Genomic DNA, 6,000 nt, shown 5'->3' on the forward strand with positions numbered 1-6,000 from the left:
GGAGAGAAAATGTTTGAATAGGAAATATGTGTGTGCTATTTTAAATAATCTGGTCAGATAAGTCCTCTCTGAGGGTAAATAATTTGAACAAAGTCCTGAATAAAGCAAAAGAATAAGCCACGTAGGTAACAGACAAGAAAAGCCTCCCAGGCCGGAAGAAGTGTAAGTACTAGACTTGGAGTTAGAAACGCAGCTGTCCTGGTGGGGACCATCGGGGCGGTGAAGATGGGCTGGAGCAGAACGGTGAGAGCTGAGGCTGCAGAGATCGGTGAGGGCCCGGATCACATAGGGCCTTGGTAGGGACTCTGGATATCCTTCTGAATACAATGGAAAATCACGAAAGTATTTTGCAATGCGGAACTACTTGATCTGATTCATACTTTAATAAGACCGTTGTGGGTAACGTATGGGGAATAAGCAATGGAAGCAGGGCAAGGTAAGCTGATGGGAAGCCAGTGGGAAGAGTGCTGCTGACCTGGAGAGAGACACCGAGGTTGGACTGGGATGATGGCGGGAGACGGGCAGAAAGGGGGACACGATTTAACAGTAACGGTCACAGGCCTTAATGCTCGAGTTGGACACAGACACAGAGTGGTACAGGGTGATGGGTGTGTGATATTTGGGGATGAGCCACAGTTTTTGTGCAGAGACCTGACAGGAGAATAAAGTGGGGACGTTGACGTCGGTAAGAAAGGTTGGTGGGTTTTGAATTCCCCCTAGAGTCGCGTCTGTTTCTCTGTACATGACGTCAGCAGAGCAGGGATGGGTGTTCCTACTTCTGCAGAGAATTGCGTGTCCTCCTCATCGACTAATTCGAGAGGCCGACCTGCCCATCCAATTGCAACATCTTGAATCTGCTTCTTTCTATCCAGGAGGAGATTTCCAACTAAGATGCCAATCAAAAATTCCCGTGTCCAGAGTTAGAGATTTGTGCCTTTGGGAGGGTCTCAGAGATGCCTCCACAGAGGCTCGGTGTGCTCTCTCTCCCTCAGAGAACACAGTTACCTTCAGTCCGCTGGGTCTCAGCAGAGAAGATTTCACACATAGCCCCTCTCAGGCCCTGGGGACCAACCTCCCGCTTGGCCGAGCTCTGAAAATGAGCACGAGTTCCGGGCAAAGGGCCTTCTCCAGGGGGCCATCTGGCAGATTACATGAGGACAGTGTACAAAAGGGTGGGAGGGTTGATGGTATAAATGCATTTTAATTTTTGCTCTGAAACTGATTCTGTCCTTCCGTTTTGTTAAGCAAGTGTTCTTAGGCCAGACATGATTCTCCTTTTTTCTTTATATTTGATCATCCAAGAGGTTTAGATAGGGGATTTGTTTTAGGGTAAGAATCTTTAAAAAAAAACCCTTGCAAATAGCGTCTTGTTAGGCATTTTGACAAGTGAATTCTCCAGGCAGTATTGAACCCCCTTGTTCCTCCAGGGGGTCTCCAAAGGTATACATGTTCCAAATCTGACCCAAAACCAATGAGACTTTTCTTTTTTTTAAGAACTTCACCATGGACAAAAGATGTCACTAAAGAAGGTGAGAAAAGAGCAGGTCCCCATAATCCAGAGTCCCTCCCAAAGAGCCCACAGAAGTAAAGAGGAGATGAACGAGAGAAACGTTTTATTTATGCACACGCAGGAGCCAACCAGAAAAGTAACTACCATGTTAAATGGTGAAAGTTAAAGGCTTTTTTATCAACCTAACTTAATAGGGAAAAGGGAAAGGAGAGAATTGGCTTCCATGACAGCTTTTCTTCTGCATCTTTTGAATCTCAGTTATCTTCAGCTTAAAGAGGTTTTGTATTAACCGTGGGTTCCATCTGACTTTCCATTCCTCAAACTTTGTTCTTCTTTTTCAAGATTCACTCATGTATTCTGACCTCCTGGATTTTCCACGTGAATTTTAGATTGATTGTCAATTCCTGCAAAATACCACCTGGGATTTGGGTAGGCATTCTTTGAATCCTTAGATCTATTCGTGGACCTTTGTCATCTTAGTAGAATGAAGCCTTCTGCTCCATGAATATGGGATTATTCTCTTTGAATATAGGTCTTAATTTCTCTCAACACACTCTCTCATCTATTGTAGTCTTCAGTGTCCAAGTCGGGTACTTCTTGCTCACCTGTATTGGATGCTGATTCAGAAGAGACACGACCTCCTGGAGAACCTCTGCTTCCACTGAGCTGACATGGAACTGAGTCCTGAGAAGGCTTTAAATTCTTTTAAAAATAGGATTAATGTACTTTAATTACTCCATAGATGAGTAATGAATGGGTCACATTAGCATAGGATTTTAATCCTTTTAGAATTAGTAGAGTAATACAGACACAGTACAAAAAATTGAAATATTGCCTAAAAAAGAAGTGATTTGTAATTCCCACCCACAGCGGTGTCTGTCATGAATGATTTGGTGCTTATGTCTCAGTCTCTGTGTCTCTCAGTATGTCTCTCTCCATCTCTGTCTCTCACACACTCACAATCAGGTCAATTTCCATCTATATTGATTTCACACACATGTGGTCGTGCAGATGGGACCCTGGATGCAGAGAGTGGGTCTGCATACTTCCACCCTGAGGCCTCCCTTGACATTGGGTTGAGACCAGGCACCCACTTTTCCAACTGAACAGCATTCATTCATCCACATGAACCAGAACGAATGGACCCCATCCCCTCTCCATCAATATTAGTGTTGCCTTAATTCCGACTGTTTCAACCAGTGCTGTGATGGACACCCTTGAAAAGGCATCTTTGAATAGGTGTGTAAGGATTTTATTGGGATGAACTGTAAGTATCAGATCTTCTGGGGAAGAGATGCATCTGTGGCCCTTTGATGTGTCCTGCACCCTGTTCTCCTGAAGAGGAGTGTCCCTTCACTCTTCCCTCCAGGGGATCTGCTGGAGCCTCTGCCTGCTTACATTGTCACCAGGGCTGGTTGTCACCTGACTAAAGAACTGCCAGTGTGATGGTGACCGATGCTGTCTCTGCAGTGTTTCTCTCTGCCTCTGTTCTCACCTGAGAGGTCAAACATCTCTAACACACACTGGCCACCTGCATTGCCTCTCATTGGAACTGCCCATGCCTGTTCTGTTTCTGTTTAGAACACTGAGTTTCAAAAGGATTTTGGACTACAGGGATGGGAAAAATTTCTCCAACCTTGGGTTATGAGGAATGCATTTTCCAGGTTGTGGTTTGCCTTTCAAGCAATTTTTCTGGGCTTTTACTAATTTTTTTGATTCGTTTGGTTTTGTTTTTGCCACAGGAAGAGCTAAGCATCTCCCTTGTGTCTTCTGGCTGTGGTGTCACAGGGGGAACAGCAGTGTCTACCCTGAGATTATGCACAGAGTTACCAAAAGGGCTTCATTTTGTGCATCACATCTTTAATCCCCCTGCATATCCCCTGAAAATAATAAAAATGCTGCTTCAAGTGAAAACAAACAAAAATCCTCAGCCCCAGGTGAAAACATGTGGGCAGGAAGGAAAAAATCCTTTTTAAAAATTTCATTGGCAGGGAACAACCAGTAGAGGTAAAGACACGCAAAGAGAAAGAGGACTTGGGCTTGTCAGGGGCTGGGTGAGGAGGGAGGGGAGTGCATGCTCTGGATCCAAGGTTTCACTTTGAGGAAAGAAATAGTGTGAAACTAGATGGTAGTGATGGTCGCACAACATTGTGAATGCCCCTAATGCTCCTGAATTGCACAATTTAAAAGGGGAAAAGTCTACATTTTATTACATGAAACTCTAAAAAGAAAAATAAATGATGTCATAAATGATGTGAAACAAGCAAAGGAAACTAAAGAAAATGAAACAAAAACATCTCCAGCGGAAGGGACGTCAAGTTTGTGGGGGGACTGACGGTGGAATTTTGGAGAACATTTTGGAGAAGAAGGTGTGGGTGGGTGCAGAGGGGGCTCTACCCCAGGTGGTGGTGATGCCTGAACTGTTTCTCCGTTGCCCAGCAGTCCAGCTGCAGACGCAGGTTCAGGAGGAGCTGCAGGAGCGGCAGGAGGGAGCTCGAGGTCTCCTGCTGGATCCAGTTCGTCCCATTTTTGGTCTCTGACATCTTCCCCTGCCCCTGCCTCCTCTGTAACTATTGGAAGTGGAGAGAGTTTTAAGTCTTGTGGAAGATCTCATGCTGTGAGAGAGGAAAAATTTACGCACCTGCCTCCCTTTCCATGTGCCTCTACAAGGACAGAAATCTTCCCAGAGCTTTCCAGACAGCTCCCACCCAGAAAGTGCCCACAGGATGTATTCTGTGACTGAATTTTTCCAGACAGGTGTTCTGAGGCCATTCTCTTTTCTGGTCCCAACAGTAGCCTCTAGGGACACCTCCCTGTGTGGCCCAGCCTTCGCCCCACCCTCACCTACACACATACACCAGCCCTGCTTTTTTGACCTTTGGTCTCTGCTTCGGGGGCTCCTGGTCCTCCACCTGACTTGCAGCGAGGTGGGCACGGTGCTCCAGGTCAGACCAGGGTGTGCTGAGCTACCCGTCAGCCCCGGGTAGGTCCCTGGGAGAGCCCTGGGTGATGTCTGGGTCAGAGGCCTGCCCCACTGATTTGTGGGCCATGGTGGTGGGGACCCCTCCATATCCAGACCCACCAGGAGTCTGCGCTGGCCCTCAGAAGAGTGACACACCAGTCCTTCACTTGGGGAGGGGGCGTTGGTGTTCTTATTCATCAGCTTCTTTTCAACATGTGGTATCTGGCTCTGCAATGATAGTGACCAGCAGCTGACCCAGCATGGAAGTCTCAGAGTCCTTCCCGGCCAGGAACACTCCTGATTCTGTAGACTCTACCCTCTGCTGCTAGATCAGACCGGAACCTTGTTCAGCTCAGACATCCGGGAGGGAAAATGCATACCCAGAGAGCATGGGCTCCACCTCGGGCGGCAGGACCCTTCCCCGGCTCTCCACATCCCAGCCAGCCAGCTTTGTCCTGGGCTGTCTACGTGACCGGGCCCCCAGGCCTCTGTCCTGCTCTTTCTTGAGGCAGATACCCATCCCCAACATGACTGCTCCACCTCCACCAGGCAGGATGGGGCCGTGTGGCTACCTGGATGGGATCTGAGTGGTGGCCCAGCCTGGGGGGGCCTGCCCTGGGCCTCCCTGTGTTACCTTTGGGTCTCTCTGGCCAAAAGGCCAGAGGCGCCTTGGGTGAGACCTGACCCAGTGCCGGCAGCGTTGGTAGAGACCCTCGCTGAGGGCTTTCCGGGGCCTGTGGCCTCAGGATAATGGGATGCAGCAGAACATGCCTCTGTCTCCAACCAGGTGAGCTGAGTAGGGACTTCTCTACAGAGCGGGTGCCTGGTGACTTCGGTTCCAAATTCTGTTGGGCTCTATTGCCAGGGAAGTGAGGTCACTTCCTGGGGTCCACTTCTCCAAGCTTCCTCCTGACACAAAGCTCCTCAAGGGCCTTTCTGGGCTTCCAATCTCTCATTTCTCACTCCATGCCATGTCCACACACAGTGACACCAACTCAGCCCCCCCATAGCCCTGGGGAGTCCTGGATGCAACCAGTGCTGCAGCTCTGAAGACACAGCTGGGTTCAGACCTGGCTCCCCCTACTCAGCAGTGTTATCATCCTGGACAAACCACGTGCCTCTCAGGGTCTCCCCAATCCCCCATCAGCACAGTGAGGATCATTCTGGCCCCTGCTTCCTAGAGAAGCCATCCTGTCTCTAGACCTAGAAACACCTATTGCATCTGTCACCCCCACGGGCTGGCATCACAGGGAGATCGTGCACAGACTCAGCAAAGGAAGGAACCCACAGAGGGCTGGCGGAGTGCAAAGCACACCCCACACAGGCCGGGGTCTGCCCTGGGGTCTGGAGAAAGTCACTTTCCTTGCTGCTTGCATCCCCGCTCACAGTCGTGAGACTGAAATTAAATACAACTCTGACATCGTCCGCTCTGGCATACAACCTCCTAGGTCATTCTGTCATGTTGACATACAGGCCCAGTGTCCCATCTCGGCCTCTGTGGTGGGCTGCCCCACAATGGCTTCCTATT

The 6,000-nt window shown here is 49.0% G+C and overlaps 1 long non-coding RNA gene across 1 annotated transcript; it reads right to left on the reverse strand.

The window, feature by feature from the left end:
* Window positions 1–3,817: 3,817 nt before the first annotated feature.
* LOC140694992 (uncharacterized) lies at window positions 3,818–5,272 on the reverse strand. The gene is made up of 3 exons (XR_012070648.1): window positions 5,107–5,272; window positions 4,593–4,700; window positions 3,818–4,080 (listed from the first exon to the last, which is right to left on the reverse strand). It is a non-coding gene; the product is annotated as an uncharacterized lncRNA (long non-coding RNA).
* Between the last annotated feature and the right edge of the window lie 728 nt (window positions 5,273–6,000).

This window comes from Vicugna pacos, unplaced genomic scaffold (assembly GCF_048564905.1).
Source record: "Vicugna pacos unplaced genomic scaffold, VicPac4 scaffold_117, whole genome shotgun sequence".
Taxonomy (NCBI): domain Eukaryota; kingdom Metazoa; phylum Chordata; class Mammalia; order Artiodactyla; family Camelidae; genus Vicugna; species Vicugna pacos.